The sequence below is a fragment of the Catharus ustulatus genome, chromosome 11 (genome assembly GCF_009819885.2).
Source record: "Catharus ustulatus isolate bCatUst1 chromosome 11, bCatUst1.pri.v2, whole genome shotgun sequence".
NCBI lineage: Eukaryota > Metazoa > Chordata > Aves > Passeriformes > Turdidae > Catharus > Catharus ustulatus.
In genome coordinates, this window is record NC_046231.1 from 9925600 (window position 1) to 9943470 (window position 17871).

Genomic DNA, 17871 nt, shown 5'->3' on the forward strand with positions numbered 1-17871 from the left:
AAGTTGCCCAATCTAGCACCTCTCAGCTATCCTTTTTCTTTATCTATGAAAGGAAGTATTGTTTGTCTTTATTACTCTTGTCATGGTCAGCAAAACTGGGTGAAATGCAGAGTTTATTTGGTAAATGTCACCTGTTTTTTGTTTTTCTATTCACTAGCTGCTCAGAAGCAGCTCAGCCTTTCCTTGAAAGAGTATTTGTATTCAGAGAATTATTCGTGGTTGCCAGCTTATTCTCAAGCAGCTCATTACAAGCATTCACTCTTTAAGTACTTGGTTAATTTTGATTAGATAAATGGCTATAGGGTATGTTTCTGTCCCTGACTAAATCTCTAAGTGTTCAGTTTCTTGATTAAGTACTCATGTTTACAAATTTACAACTCTCTTTCCAAGACTGTTCTTACATATTTATTTAATATGCAGTCTTTCAAACATTACTGCCATAAGAAAATAAGCTTTGCCATAGCAGTTCAAGCAACAGACTCTGGTGAGTGAAGTTCAGAAGGGGCATTACTTGTTTGAGAGCACAACTGATGTCATCCTACTTAAAAACGCAAATGTGATGTATTCTATAGGTTAGCTGTAAGAAAACTAGACTTACAGTCACAGTGTATTTTATGAACCCCTCTGAACTCACTAGAATATTTTAAAATAAAATGGCATAGTCAGATTTTCAGAAATGTTTCTGGATATAGTCCACAGAATCAAACTCACTGACGTGTTTGTTCCTTTGCATGGTTCTAGAGTTGTGAAACTGCGTTCATCAGTGAGTTTATCACTGCTTACATCATCAGAATTGTGCAAAGAAGCATTTTAGAAGTGGTCTTAGGCACCTAAACTGAGACAAACCACCGCTGTATTAGCCCCTTGTTTCCACCAGATTCACTCCCATTTACTGTCGGCTGAATACAGGAATTCTAAGAATAAATATGGGACCTTTGGGGGAAACACTATTAAAAGATCTCAGGATCAAGTTCTGAATTAGATTGGACTTTAAATATGAGTTCTTTGTGTCAGATGAAATTGAGCAGAAGAGCCAAAAGAAGGCAAAGGCCAAGCTAGCCTAGCAGAGGTGTGCCAGCAGAGGCAGCCAGGGAACACAAGTGGCACAAAAAGAAACTGAACTCCTTGGCAGTAACTGTGTTAAAGCCACTGTTTGAAATGCCCACTCTGAGCAGATTCTCCTGAAAAGCAAGGCAGAAAAAGGATAACCCACTTTGCCAACTGAGTCAAGCCACAGTCTCCATGCAAAACTGACACTAAGTATTTTACTCTTTACAAATAGTCTTTATAATTGGGATTTTTAAATAATCCTTCTTAAAAGGGATTGCAGCTGTAATCAATTTGTGGAGGGCTGTTTTAATAAGAAGCTGCTCGAATAGGATTAACTATGAGACCCTAGACCTCTTTCCTCCAGTCCTTAAACTCCTATTTGAAACATTTAGATACCCCATAAATTATTTATTGGTCTTACAAGGTGTCATCAAGCTAAGAAAATGATGCTTGACAAGTTGAAAACCGTAACCATTTCCACCAATTTGTTAACAGCCTCTCCCACATGGCATGTAATGTCTCACTTCTGCCTTGTCTTACAGGAACAGTAGTTACATTCACCCATTGCACCAAAAGCACATGTGGAGAGCTGTCAGACCTTGTGCATTCTGTTTATTTCAGGAAATGTTCCAGAAAATAATTTATAGATAGCTTGAAAATAGAATGTCAAAGTGGATTTCCTTTTTCTTGTAAGGCTCTTAAACAACAAGGGAAACAGAAAAAACCAGAGTTTTTCACTCCCTCTGTCATACCAAAAAAGCCCCTCTGTGATTTCTGAACTCTTCAGATCAACACATTTAGGCATGCTATAGAAAGGAATACAGGGGAAATCTGTGAGGGCTTTGGCCGAGAAAAGAGGAATCACCCCTTCACATCTCTCAACAGCTCTCTCTGTCAGATAAGGTTGGAAAAAAAGGCTACTGGAATTTTTTTTTTTCCCCAGGGCTTCCCCAGCAGCACTGGTTAGTGATGACTGGTAAAAAACCAGGGACATCTCTTTTCTGCAAGAGAACTGGTTTAAGGATCACTTCAAGCATGAGGCAATCTGCTTTTAGCAAATATCATCTTAAATCAGTCTTTATAATTCTGAGAAGGATAGAAACTCACTGCACCTGAAAATAGGTTCCTGCTCTTCACTGCTTCCTGTGGGATGTAATACAAGGTTTCATGCTTGCTTTCCTCTGTGGGCTCTGAACACACTGCTCCCCATGCTGGCAGTGTTCAATCATTAGTTACAGCAGTTTTGTGGGGATCCTAGGCCATAAGCACTTTGTTTAAATAGTTTGCTAGTTTGTTTTGCTTGTTTTTATTTATTTAAGTATTGACTTTTTACAACCACCGTGCGATTATAGATTTGATCCATGGTGCAACCAATCTTTGTACCGTGAAGCCATCTGTGCCAGTGTATCACATAAAGCAATTAAAAAACTGCTTAAACAAAGACTTCAAAGTGAGAAGCTCTAATTTATTACATGCTGTTTATTTACTGTATTAATTCTACTAATACCTGATCAGTCAGCCTTCAACAGCAATCATAAAACTGTCCATGGGACCAAGGCTCACGGGGGAGTGACCTGTGGTTTTGCAAGTGTACAGTTTCCACAGACAGAATATCTGAAACTAAATCCACTTAAAAGCACAGAACTGGGGAAACTACAGATGCACACAAGTGAGGTTTTGTCTGATCTACTTCCTGATATAATTTCAAGTTCACTGAACTTCTTTGATGTTTGGTCATTTTAAGAGACAGTGACTGCTGAAAGCTTCTCTTCCATTCAGTGGTGGTGCATGGACACAAAGGGCAGCAACAACTGCCACCATCACTTATGGACAATCCTGTACATCTGCTATATCAGATATTTAAACATTGGGACTGGGTGTGGTCATTTAATAGAAAATCCCTCTGTGTCTTAAAAAAGGGAGAAAACAGAATATGAAGTGAAAATATGAGGAAAAATTATTTTTACTTTCAAAAATATTTAAGCTGTTTGTTTCTGACTCCTTATAGACACCATGAGATTATGGTTTGATCCTTTGTACAACCCATCTGTTTAGTATGAGACAGTGTTAGTGTATCATGTAAAGTAATTAGAGAAACTGGTTAAACAAAGACTTCAAAATGTGAAGTGTCTGGCAGTCCTGGCTAAAATATTTAAAATACAATACAATGCCTTTTCCACAAACTGCTCTATGAAATAGATAACTCCCAGCAGACTGGAAACATTAGTAGAGACGTCACTGAAAACACAAGCTTAGATTTAATGCAAGAAAGTTGCTGCTGCTGTCTTCTATTTGATTTTTAGATGCTTGTATAAGATTTTTAAGCCACTTCAGCACTTGAAAAACATGTAGTTCCACTTCACATTTACATACTTGGGCATGATTACCTCAGATATTGGGTGAAAGCAAATAGTGTTTTCCCATCTTCCTTTGAAAATTTTGACTTTGACTGTTAAAGCACACAGTCGGACATAAAGTTACTGTAAATCACAAAAGGAAAGCACAAATTTTAGAAGCTGCAGTTTACAGGTATGAAATGTTGTATAAGAAATGCCTGAATATGCAGAGATATTTGAGAATGAGTTTTTCCTTGTTCAAGGTAATTTGTAGAGTTTTGTACAGCCCTGTTTACTGATGAACAAAGGTATTTGTAGTTTTAGGCAGACATACAGAAGAAAATGAGTTTAAAAGCCACACACTTTAGCAAGGGGAAAATGGAGAAATTCTTGAGCTGCAAATAGGAAAGAAGCCCATTGGCCTAGAAACCCCTTTTTGTTTATAATTTCATAAACGGAGTCAGTAGCCTGAGACAAGCCTGTCACATCTTTGGCACTGAACAAGGGTCAGTGATGGATAACTGACCTCCTTTCTCACTTTTATCAACAAATGTCAAAAAAAGGCAAACAACAGCAATGACATCCTGCCCAAACAGCCAAGAGTGTTTCATTTTCTTTGCACTTCTGTTTCCTCTGTGCCTTTAATCAGGGCTGGGGGATGTAATTGCTCTGTCTGGGCACAGCTTAAGGCATGCTGTGCAACTAACAATTAGTTTAGAGACTGAGATCTATAAATTTTGAGAAAAGAGTAAGAGGATTTGGTGTGCTTGAGCTATCCTTTCTAATGAAGAAAAATATCACACCGGAAGGGACCCAGAGTGTTATCAAAGCAACTTAATATCATCTGGTAGTGATTTGTAGGCCCTCATAATCTATTGTGATCATGTTGAAGGGGGAGGAAAAGGTCCACGTGTTCCACTATTTATGAGATTTCCCAAACGATGGCCGCCATCTGTGCAAACGCCACTAATCTCAGGCACCGTCTTCGTGGCAAATGGCTCCATGGGATTGTCCCAGGGAAGGGAAACACTGCAGGAATGTTGGGCTATTTATTGTTTATAAAAATAAACCAAGTGGACTAAGACATATGCGAGGAATTTATATCAAACAGCTGCAAAAGCAAGTCGCCTCAATAGGCAGGGTGCATCGATGATGCAATCGGACCACACCGAAAGATTTTCCTATTCATCTCAGAATATACATGGCAGGCTTGGACACTGATTTGTCCCCATCTACACCCAAACTCACCTTACATGGATATTCTTAGAGCAATTTCTGAAAACAGTTTATGTAGACAGAAACTGTTTTATTATGTGAGTTTATGAACTAAATAAATATAAACAAAGTCCAAGGACAGTCTGTCCCCATAGAATCTTACCTCTCTCAAACATTCCCTCATTACTCTCAGCTAAACAAGCACAATGCAGATATTAATACTCAGCTTTAGTGAGCCATGCACACCAAGTTCCCAAGATTTTTATGGTTAGCAGTCTAATCCCACTAAAGTCCTCTCCTAATTTCTTAATGAAGAAGCCCAAATCCATCACAATGAGAAACAACATTCAGCGAGAACAAAGAGTCAAGGAGTAACGAGATAACACCAAAATGACAAACGGTGTCACAGCAAACCCACAAAGTACAATATTTTAGTGTTGAGCCTGCATGACAGCATCAGACAAAGGGGAAAAGAGAGCTGATCAGAGACAAGCTTCTTGCCTTTGTAAAGCTGGTTTACCAGACATGCTTGACACTGGAGAGACTCTTACTTTTTAAACTGTTAATGGGTTAGTATATGTACAGCAGCCTCTGGGAAATTCTCTTGCTAGGTCTACATGCTTGAAAACAGCTATCTTCGCTTTTCATTAAAACTGCATGCACTTTGAAACACCTGCCTTCAGGAAAACTCCCAGGCTGATTGACTCTAACATGAGAATTAATTCAGGCTGCTTTAGTGTGTGGACAAGGCTACACAGAACAGTGTGTCAGAATTAGGCTTTTCCATAATACAAACTGGCAAGGATTGCTCTTTTGGGAATCCTGCTCAGCTGAAATTCAAGCACATTGTTTGACAACTGATTTCCAAGGTGTGTGTCCTTTCCTTTTAAACAAACACATGATGCTTGAAAGCCAAGGTACTACAGTGCATATGTACATATATATGAATGAGAAAAGGACAGCTCCTAAGAAATCCTTTGCCATAACATGGGAGTGTTACCCATGCTAATGCCAGAACTTCCCAGCTAGAAGGAAGGAAAAATGTTTTGTTTGATCCATCTGTTTCAAAGAGTGATCATAAACGCCACTAGTAGATACCAATTGTGCTTTCTGACTTCTGGGAGACTCTAGTCATTAGATATTCTAGTCATAAGATATTCTAGCTCAGACACTGTTAATGTATGAGGTACACACTGGAACCAAATGCTTTTTATCAAAAAACCCTGCTCCAAACCCCACCCTTCACCCCAAAACAAAAGGCTTTAACCACTCAAAGAACAGTTTCTGTGCTACAGGCACACTGTGCATTGGTCACACTGTGTCAATGAAACATTTTCTTGAAGCCCAGGCCCCAGCACCTGCATTGGTTAAGTTTTCCTGCAGTTATAGCTGATCTATAAAACAGCATAAAGACTGTTTAAAGTCATTAGTGAATCTGACAATAAACTCTCTCTTTCACAGGCAAGAGACAGTTGAGAAACAAATCCAAATATATCTGTTGTCTTAATAATCACTGAAATGCAATCTTGGTGTTGCTCAAGGTGTAATTACCTGACATTTTTCTCTGACAATAGGCATAGAAGTTCTTGTATTTCCTTTAGATGCTGACTGTTCATTTCTGTTCCTGTGCTGCAGTTAATCCTCTTCTGTGCTGAAATCTACAGAAATGGCCTCACAAAATTCTGTAGAAGGACAGTAAAGACAGGGAACCTTCACAGTTGTTCCCATTTCTAGAGAAAATAGATACTTGCATCAGCAGCAGGCTTCATTTCTGATCAGATTCTAAACCAATTTTAGTTAGAGTATATGTAAAGTCCTAACGCTTACTTTAGGAAAATTCCTGTTTCAAAGCATGCTAAGTCTATCTTGTCCAGTAAAATAGCCTGAAAAATTAAGCTGGGAACATTTAAAGATTCCTCTCTTAGAACTGGACTGAGACATTTCACATGAACATGTGAAATGATCAGTATTAAAACAATGTGCCTGGCAGAATTTTCTTGTGTCAATGATTGTCTCCGTCCTTACCAGTATGTGATCACCTATTTGAATACAAAGATACAATTTTAGGTTTATTACCAAACACATAACTGTTCCTAACGCATGTAGGATTGGTGTGCATGGACACTCAAGTACAGCAGACCAACCCAAGATCAGAGTGCCAAGGAGACCTCAGGTTCAGCCTGCAGGCAGCTGCTCTCAGGCACCAGCCCTTGTCCAACACTGCAGGAACAGCTCCAGGATCCTTCCCCTGTTTCTGCTGGCAGTGGAAATAACCAACAGGATGAGCTCAATTTCCCAAAAGGAGGTTTCCTGCACTGGACACTGTTCCCATCTCCTGCTGCAATTTATTTAATTCTGAGCTGTACCACTGGAACTGTTTATGAAGTCATACTATAAAGTTTTTTGTAAATTGATCTGGGTTCAAAAGCTTTTGTGAAATGCTGGTGGCAGATGTGAGGTTGGCAACAGTCTCCTAAATTAATTGTGCTACATGACAGATAGAGAAACCATATCTAAGGTTATCTTGTCCCCACCAGCTTTTGTGTATCCTATGTCACTAAATTCACAAACACATCACAGAGGCTGACGGGAAAAGAGTTGCAGAGGTTGAGCCTTGCCAGTGAACAGTCTTTCCAGAAACAAACCTTACACTGGCATTGGTTTGTAAAAATGTATGCAGATGACCCAGGTAAACCTAAGTCCTTAGTTTTCAAACATAGAAAAAAAAAATAAATTGTATCCTTGTGTAAATGCATACTAGAAAAGCATACCTTGTGTAAAAGCATACCAGTTTTGAGGATTGAAATGATGCCTGGTTTTTGCTCCCACTCTCACAAGCACGAAACAATCAGAAAATAAAACTCACTAGGTGTTTGCTTTTGAGGTTTCATTTAAAACATCTTTATAACTCCAGTGTACTTCCTACTCCTACTTATTCCTGCATCATCAGTCATGCACAGCACTGTAAAATGCCATGTTTGTCACTCTTCTGAAATGTAAAGGTATATGCTACCTGAGATATGTTGTTTCAGGCCTGCTGAGTGATTCATACTATGATGAAGTCTTACTATGATGGAGCACAACAGGCCCCTCAGAGTATGCCAGTAACTAAGTTTTTTCACAAGTTATTTATCAATCTTTCAACACATTACCACATTTTTCCTATTAAAACACACAGAACTATCACCCAGGAGCTAGCAAAAATGGTGGCACATTGCTCCTGTTCACAAAATGTGATCTAGAAATATAAAGTGCTTTTTACTGTATATAGAAAGCTTAAAGGGTTTCAGATTGCAAGATGCACAATTGGTTCATCACAAAATGAGTAGAAACATTTCATTTCTGCAGACCCTGGTCATTATTTGTGAGCTGTGTAACATGAGGAACCCTACACAGAATTCCCTCTAATTAGTAACTACGTGTTCGAGTCAATTGAGAAATAGGACTTCAAAACCTTAAAAACATATTATTTACAGTGCTATCATTCCCCCTGTTTTGAACAGGAAAAGATTAGACTAAGAGACACAGGTACACAATGGGGAGCTTACCTTTTACTTCTCTGCCTGGAAGCACAATTTGAGAAGTGATCTGTCCTGTAAGACAACAAGAAAATATCTTTGCTGTTTTCATGCCAAAAATTTACTTTTGTGATCCTAGAGATCCTCATTTTTCATCAGGTATTAAATAAAGCACTTGTTGGGGAAGGTGAAGGTTCTAGTCAGGCTCTCGGAGGTTTAACAGGAATTGCAGGTGAAGCAGGGCAAAGGCAGAGCTTGAAGTTTACCCACATTTCTATTACACCCTCCTATAAAGTAGGTGCAATCTTCTATCTCTCTATACAAGTATATCCACATATCTTTAAAAAGGTCAGTAGATATCCTCTACTTGCTAAACATATGATTCACTCATAAAAAGAATAGTTTTCAAGCCCTGGAATCTGACTTGTTTATTTTTTTTAAATCTGCTACGTTATAGACTAAGATGTTGTAAGGAAGCAGGAAGGAGCTACATTTATTTGCTCCAGCTAAATATCTCATTTGTTAGCATTCTGAACAGGAGCAGTCTGCAGATTGGTGTCTTTCCCCTCCATAGTCACAACACGAAAATGAGCTGTCCCTTCTCCAAGCCCTCTGTAGCATCACAAGCCAATCCTCCTCGAGGGCCACGTGAGAAACATCAATGTCATATGGTGCAATTCAAGTGAAACACTGATGGACAAGATCTACATCTTCACAGAAAAGCCCATGAGAAAGGAACTTATTTTTATAAATTAAAGAACATCATTTAGCATTTTTAATAAGCTGCACAGTTTTGGCTTTTTGGTAATACAATTTTGGGCTGTATACCAAGCTAAATGACAAAAGTCTATTATGAAGATTATCCTGGAATAGATAAGAAAAAATACTTGACTGTTTTGTATCAAAGCCAGCTGAACCTTCTGGCTACTTCAGGAATAAACAAAAAAATAATTAGTCTAAACATTAGAAAGACTGACATTTGAAAGTTCTGATATAAACTAATTTTACCTGTAAAAGTCCTGCAATAGAAAACAAAGGTATTTTAATGCTCCCATCACCCTCAGTTTTTCCTTTGATCCTTAATGCACTCCCCTCCTGCCTGCAAACCTGCAACCTAAAAACAACAAACTCCGTGGTGGGAGGGAAGGGGAATTGCTGCCACAAACCTGAAAATGTAATAAATGAAGAAGCATTTTAAGATTCCAGTCAATCTCTAGCAATATGACCACAACATATATCAGCACATATAGTGGCAGAGTAGAGCCAGGGGCGGTCACTCCAAAGGGGGGAGGAGGATCCTGCAGGGCTGAGCTTTGCCCCAGGAGCTGCTGCACTCCCAGAGGAGGGGCTGTCCTGGCAGCTGCTCCAGTCCAAAACTCTGTGACATTTATCCCAAGAGTGGTGAAGTGTGGTTAGAAGCCAAAGCTGCTTTTCCCTTCTGAGGATATTGTTTTCTGCTGGGTTTCACACTCACTGTAGAAGGGATTGCTTTACAAAATCACCTTTTCCCTGCATTGATTTTCTGGTTGCTTTGCCTTCCCGAGGTTTTGTGGAATAGAAGGGATCATGTAGCATTGAGTTCACAATAAACAAGTCCTGGAAAATGACTTTGTATGACAGTAGGAGGCAGAACATAAGCTGATTTTTTAGATTTTTTTAGATTTTTTAGATCAGGCAGTAAAATAAAAAAATAGCAGATTAGCCTAACAAAGTGTCTTTTTGTTCATATTTTCCTATTCTTAAAAAATAAAACTATTTTTCAGGTTTTAGAAAAGAAGGGAAAAAAACCAAAGTAAGGAATGTTCTCAGCACTCTTGAAACAAGTGATTCTTCATATTACTACTTTTTATGGGAGTGACTGTCAATCATCAATCTTCAAAACTGTCATAAACACCCACACATGCTATTTCAAAGATACCTGATGTAGGATATATAATACCATATTTCAAGCTGGATTCAAAGCTTTTCATCTATCTAATAGTTAGGAACAAGGAAAAACACAAACATCAAATGGAATGAAATGTATTTGTTGATGCTAACTGCAAATATTAATTTTGTAAAAATTAAGTCTGTTACATTATTTAAAAATAATGTTTCATGTCAGAAGGATGATAGGGATCCTGAAATGACTGCATGCACAGAGAACCACTGATCCAAGCAGCTGATCTGCCAGACAGGACCAATATTAAAGTGCATGTCGTGGCTTACAAATTTCCTCATTTCTTAAAGAAATCAATAATCTTTCACAGATTTCATCCCATTGTGACCTGATCTCAGATACTCATCAAGAATTTATAATCCACAGAAGCGGGGAGGGGAAATTCCACAAACTCCTATTTGTGGAAGGCACTCCTCCTCCAAAACAACAGAAATATTCATCACAGCTTCTAGACCTTTCCAGATTCTGTTAGCTAGGTATATTAAAGACAGAAAAGATGCACATGACAGATTTTTATTCTGTTTTCAAACTATTAGGAAAAAATAATCAGCAACAATGTATTTGGAGGTGCACAAGGCAGTAAATTATAGCTTGTTCATTGTGTAATTGAACCAAGAGAGAGAAAGAAACACTGGGTAAATAAGGGGTGGGTGTAAGCAGGTCTACACAGCCCCAGGATGATTGCTTGGAAAGACCTGCAAATGACCATGAATGAAGGAATGAGAAATTATTAGGACAGAAAACTTTAAAGTGCTTTGCTCCTTGATCATCTTTGATGTTTAGAGGACCAGGTAGTGTTTCATTCAATCCAAAAACTTTTACACCACTGCTGTGATTGTTGGTTTACAACCAATGGACCACAGCTATCTACACAAAGTTCAACAAACAGCCCAAGGACATGGCCACAGGGCACTGAGAGTGTTCAGAGCTTCTCTAGAGGGATTGGTGATCCCTCACTGTGCTCCAGCAGGACAAGGACCTCACAGGATACAACCAAACCTGAGCCTGAGGCTGTGGGAACCCAGGACATCCCTCTGGCTGCCTTGGATGGCTTCAGACCCTGGCAGGGGGCTCAGGAGCCTTGGCACAGTGCCCAAAACCCCCGTGCCTTTGATTTCAACCCCTGGGAAAAATTACCACCTTTGCATGAAGAGTTACAAGCCACAAAAAATAAGTAGAGTATAAGTTAGTTTATCACAAGGTAAAAAAGTAAATTTTGAAGATTTTTTTAGACTAGGGGTCTGGGGTCAAGATGGAGAAATTTTGGCATGTTCTGTCCTTTCTCCTTCTTCTTGGCATCCATCTTCTGAGTGATTGGTTTAGATTGGTTTAGAGTAGAACCAGACTGTACAATATAGGTGATAGGTATTGGAAGGTAACTGTAAACAATGTTTATGTATTTTATAGTATAAAAAGATAATACTGCCCTGAAGGTGGGCAGTGTGCCTGGGGCTGACCTACTGAACAGACCACAGCGGTCAGGGAAAGAACTTCTTAGATAAGATAAAATAAACAACCTCTGGGAACTGCAGAAGACGACTCCTGACTCTTTCTTTGGGAAACACAGACTTTACTACACAGGTGTCATCTCGAGCTCCTGAGACACCACCGACACGAGGTAAATGGTGTGTGGATGCCAAATAAAAGGAAACACAGATTGAAACAAATGTTAACCTAACATTCTCTTTTTGTCACATTCCTTAGGTGGAAAAGCTCAGCAGTGGCTGGGGAGCCCAGGAATTGCCAGCCAGGATGTGTGAGGAGCAGCTGGGCTTGCCCCTGTGGCTGGGGCAGGTGGCAGGGCCACTCTGGCTCAGGTGCACTCCCTGCATGTCCTGCCTCTGAGCTGGCACATTAATGGCACTTCAGCCCCACTGAAAATACTGCATATATTTCTCAATCGCAGCTCCAGCTTTCAAATGAGTGCATTATTTATTCATTAGTACTACATTCAAAGTGCTGTTTCCCTTGTTACTTGGTGAAATAAATGAAAGAATAGTGATATCACTCTAAATCCCAATTTACAGCCCTTGCAAGCCCCAGATGATTGTATCATAAAATTCTCCTTGCCCTCCCCCTCTCCACTCCTTTCTACCTTGCATCTGACTGAGAGAAGAACTGCCCATGCAAGGAGCTAAGGCTGACCTGGTGGCCTGACCTAAGCAGAGGAAGATATAACAATGATCAACATTTCCAAATGGGTGTGAGGACAGTCCTAGACTCAACACTTGGATCAGAGGATTGGGCTCTGCCTATAAGGTGCACCTGCAGACACATTTTTTCTTTGGAGAAAGACTGGACAGAGAAGGTAGGGCAGGCTGGACCATACAGACACAGGCACAGATGTGGAGAATATTTTCAATTCCTTGGTTTTTTACTTCTCTCATGAAAAACAAAATATTTATCTAAAAAATGTAGACTTGATTGATTCCTAAATCTTGATTTTGATTTTTCTTTGGGAGACACATCAAAATATCTCTGGTTCTCATGTGCAGCTGAGCTCCTCATGACTGTAACACACAGTTCAGCTCTCCTAAGCTTCCTCTGGCAAAACTTGCAAACATGATGTTGTAAGAAATAGAGCAAAATACAGGGAGATTTAATAGTGGAAAGATTTCAAATCTGATAGGCTTAGAACAAGCTTCAAATTTTATGTTCAGGCACTGGCCTTTTATAATTATGGGAGAATTCTAGATTTGACTACCCAAAAAATCCAGCTCACACTTGCTTTGGGGTCCTAATCCCTGCCACTTTTGACACATCATATTTCTAAGCAGAATCCTAACTCCAAATGATTAATATAGCAGACTAATGAGATTTCAAAAGTTTTCTAAAAATCTGTGATTTAAAAAACTATGAATTTTAAAGCCACCTGGTGACTCTCAGTATCCTCTTTGCTGCATACTTGAGGCACAGCAATGTGGAGGTGTGGGGGTGTAATTTTTCAAAGGGCTGTAGCTGTTAGGCACCCACTTCTGGGCAATTCCCATACTTCAAGTCAACATCATCTATCACCTCTCATCTTTCTGTTCCCTTGGAGCTACGGTTGACTATTAAGACATTTAAATTACTTTAGTACAGGAAACTTAAATTTTTTTCTCCCCAGATATTCAAGCTCCCAGGAAACAGCAGATGCTTGGCCCACACGGATGTGCATTGTGTAAGGGTACGGGAAAGGGAGTGCAGACATGGGTAAGGGTGTGACAGGCTGAGCTGTCTGAACACACCCAGCCACCTTCAAACAGGCAGGGAAATACCAGCACCGGCTCCTCAGGAGAGGCAGACACCTCACTGGGACTTGAGAAGAGGATCCAGTGTGACAAAAGCAAATTTAGTCCTTACTACTTGAAAAGGTAACTCAAAAGAGGTTAAGTAGGCAGAGTTAAATTAAACCAAGGTCAGAATGTGACCATTCCTAAAACAGATTTAGGCAGCAAACCCCAAACTGCTTGAGGACACAAAAACCGATACTTTATCTTGAAATCTAACATGCACTATCTGGCAACAGCATTGTTTCAATTATGAAACAACTCACATCTCAGCTGACACATGTAATGAAGCTTGCTACTTGCCTAGTGCATCGTTTAAGGTAAAAGAAAAGAGGGTATGTTTTATCATGGTCTTTCATATCTTTGTCTATTGTTCTGCAATCCATTTGCATACCTAAAGGGAAATGGCCTTTTTAATTTCTTTCCCCTCTCCTAATCATCTGAGGCCTATTTAGAAGTGTTCTGTATCCTGTAATCAGGCAATTTATACAGTGTGCACCCTTAGGCTACAGCCATTACAAACAAGCTGAAAAACTCCTTTACAATAAATGATTTAGCATGGGAAGACACCATTCATAATTAATTTTTTTTCTGTTTGCATTGGCATATGGTCTCAGACATTGAAACATGGCCCATTGCCCACCTTTATTTCAAAGAGAAAAGGACAGCCTTAGAAGAAAAAGAGAAATGCATGTAAGACTGCTTCACTTTGGGAATAAACTTGCTCCCCAGCTTTTCATGAATTTGGGCATGCTGAAGATTGGACTCAAAGATTGTGAAAGATTATTTTCAAAGGAAAATAAATCCCATTATCCTCTGACCAGAACCTGAATTAGGACCACAAGGAAAATACTGACTCGAAGGACAGTGTGAGTTTTTTTCAGTATTTTCCATAACAGTTATTTCTGAGGCATCTTAAACAGACATATTGTGAGGGTGGACTTGAAAATGAACAGTTTTGGATTTCTGAAAGTTGGGAACTCACCGAGGCAGCAAGTAAAAGAGAGTTCTGCTACTAGCCACATTTTAAAGCATGCATTTTCCTGCTTCCACAGGACAGCTGACGACAACTTCATTCTCTATTTACTTATTTATGTGCTCACTGTTTACACGTTGCTTTTCAATGCTTTAAAACAACTTCTGATGCACTTCTGAGTTGCTAGCATCACTGCAAACTCCCCCAGACTGAAATCCAGCCAAGCAGGCTGTCATTATAGTGACCCGTGCCAGTATTTTGTTGATGGTGATAGTATAATCCAAATTACTACACAGCAAATTCCTAATTTAAGAGCAAATAGACCTTTCTCAGAGTACTCTCACCATTCCTTTTGCTCTGTAAGGAAAGAGCAAGCTGCATTTCTATATGTGATCTCTAGAATGTGATCTAATCAAGTCCCACTGAATTCTGCAATGTGTTGAGTGCTGAAACCAAAGCCACTGGCAGCCCATTCAGGATGGTTGTTTGGATTTACACACACACAAATGCAAAGTCCCTGGATGAGCTCCAAGGCATGGCACAGGGATTACAAGATGTTATCTGAAAATGCAGTTAGCTTTGGCTGCATCTCATATTTGTGGTATCTAGTCACACCCTTAGATGCCAGGAAGACACATTTACCATAATCTCCTAGGGCCAGCATCAGATAATCCAGGTGAGCTGGAATTTCCCATGAAAGATGACACCATGTACTTCAGGCAGGGGCACTACACAGAGTGATTATACACAGCCAGAGGCCAGGGCTCCATGGGCTTTATGAAGTTCTTGCTGTTGACTTCAGGGAATCTTCCTCTGAAAATGTAAGAATCATTTGGTACTAACACCTACAGGCATTGAGTGCTGCGTTACCATTGCCAAAGGAAAAAGAAAATGGGAGCATTCCATCTCCAAACACTTTCCTCCCTCTGAATCTGCTTCTCAGCATTGCCTGACCTGGGAGGGCAGAGCCAGGGCAGGACATCACCCCAGGGATCACCCCAGGGATCACCCCAGGGATCACTGCAGGGATCACCCCAGGGATCACCCGAGGCATCAGCCCAGGGCTCACCCCAGGAATCACCCCAGGGATCATTCCAGGGATCACCCCAGGGATCACTGCAGGGATCACTCCAGGGATTACCCCAGGGATCACTCCAGAGATCACTCCAGGGATCACCCCAGAGATCACCCCAGGGATCACCCCAGGGATCACCCCAGAGATCACCCCAGGGATCATCTCAGGGATCATCCCAGGGATCACCCCAGGGATCATCTCAGGGATCACTGCAGGGATCACTGCAGGGATCACTGCAGGGATCACCCCAGGGATCACCCCAGAGATCACCCCAGGGATCATCTCAGGGATCACCCCAGAGATCACCCCAGGGATCATCCCAGGGATCATCCCAGGGATCACTGCAGGGATCACTGCAGGGATCACCCCAGGGATCACCCCAGAGATCACCCCAGGGATCATCTCAGGGATCACCCCAGAGATCACCCCAGGGATCATCCCAGGGATCACCACAGGGATCACCTCAGGCCCTGCAGCCACATACAGCCAACACAGGTGGGGGGGTGACACTGAGACACACTTTCCACTGAGCTAAATCTTACTGACTTCTGCTTTAATAGGGTTTTGGGGTTCACCAGAGTTGCTTAATATTGCTTTGGTCTTCTCTTTTTCCCACTGTGCCAAAGCCTACTTGCCTGACAGTTGTGTTGAAATGCCAAAAGGAAAGCTGTTTGCACTCTAATTTCAACCTGGCTCAAGCCATTAGTTTTACCACCACACCACAAGGATTTGTGAAAGTCAAAAAGTTTCATCTGGTTTAGAAAAAGTAAAGCCTTTGAGTTTTCAAGTTTTGTCATTTATCACATGTCCTAACTATCAGTCCTATGTCAGCAAAGAACTGAGGAAAAAGCTCTCTGAAAATCTCCAGTTCTGAAGAAATTATCAACTGCTATTAAAATGGCATTGTTCTCTCTGCAATGCAGAACCATTTGGATACTAGCAGAGAACTAGGAGACACTGGATAATGCCACTGGTCCAGGGAAAAGTACTTTCATAAAACCAATCTGCTTCCTTCAGATAAATATATTACTCTCACTGTTTCTTGCAGTGGATGCAATACATGTTTCTGCTTTTTTATGAAATTTCAGCAATACCTGTATTCATAATAATTGACTGCTTCAGAATGAAAACACACTTGTTTTGTTATTTAGACCAAATCCTGGGGCCATTAAAAGGTTGTTTTCTTAGCCCTTCATTATGTATTCAATAGAGATGGTTGCCAAGGTGTCTTTTTCTCTTTCCTTTCAGCCACAGAATAGGAGCTTTCTCTTCTCCCTCTTTCCCTCACTGATAGACACTTAAAATTCAAATTACAATTATACTAGACCATAAAAATATACAGGTATGGCAGATGTGAGCAAGCTACTTGACAGAACCTCTTTATTTGTTTGGATGACTTAATAAACTGCAGAAGCTGAGGTCATCAAAACCTCTCAATCATGTTGCAGTCTAGTGCCAACAGCTGTAACAAAAACTGATGATGTAAAACATGTTAAACATACCAAGCCCAAGTTTCAGACAAGCCAGTCTGTAATAAGACTATTTTCTACTTGAACATTACATGGCAATGTGCTCAGGTTTATTTATGCTGTTCTTAATAGGAATAACTAGAAACCTTGTTTCACTTGCTCAAGGCTGAATGCAAAGACTGTTTTGTCATGAAACAGCTAGAGATCTATATTGCTTTCAGATCCCGTTAGGCAGAACATAGGTATTAAAATTGGATTTTAGAAATTGAGTTTCATCATTTGTAGGAAAAGAAAAAAAAATCTTTTCTTATTAAAAAATACTAATTGTTACACGATTGGGATGAGAAAGAAAAAAGGTTTATCACCTTCACCATTTTCTGCCTCTTACTTTACAAACCTATTTCAGTTAGTCAAGAATTCCATAAAGAAAACATGAATTGTACAAAGAAAACAAAAATATCAAAATTGGTTGATCAAATAAAAAAAAAAGGTCTTAGGTCAGATTTCAGATGGTGAAAAACAATCTACAGGCAGACCACATGCAAATTGCTATGTAGGTAAACTAAATTGCAGAATATTAGGGAAAGAAAGTAAATAGAAAAGGGAGTAGAGGCAACTCTCCATGGCTTTCCTGGGACACCACTGTGGCAGAGCAGAAGGGTCAGATTCCAACATCTAACGCACAGCACGTACTGCCACACAAGTCTAAAAAATTCTGCTGACACTCGTAAATTGCCACATGTTTGGATTTCCAACAAGATCTCACAACAAGCTGTGTTACTGCAAGTCATTATTTCCTTTGGGGGGAAAATGTCTCTAGTGATGTTAAAAGTCGTGGCAGGATGTACGATGGTGTCAGGAGAGCTCACCGGGGAGCATTCCTGCCTCAGGGCCAGGAGGTTGGATATAAATTCTGCACCTGGTTAGGGGCTGGGGGGAATGGGCTAAAGTTTATCTCAAAACTGTAGAGAGTCAGTGGTTGTGGACAATGCCCCACTGGTAAATCCTGAGAGCAAAGGCAGGC

General features: G+C 40.2%; 1 long non-coding RNA gene across 3 annotated transcripts in view; it reads right to left on the reverse strand.

Annotated features, from left to right (window-relative positions):
* Positions 1-17871, reverse strand: part of LOC117001612 — a 114603-nt gene that overhangs the window by 52460 nt on the left and 44272 nt on the right. For 2 of the 3 annotated variants that reach the window (XR_004419079.1, XR_004419081.1), the window contains 2 exons: positions 8150-8194; positions 6153-6331 (listed from right to left, as the gene is read on the reverse strand). This is a non-coding gene — a long non-coding RNA (uncharacterized LOC117001612). The remainder of the gene's footprint in view (positions 1-6152; positions 6332-8149; positions 8195-17871) is intronic. The other variant, XR_004419080.1, reaches the window with a different exon arrangement.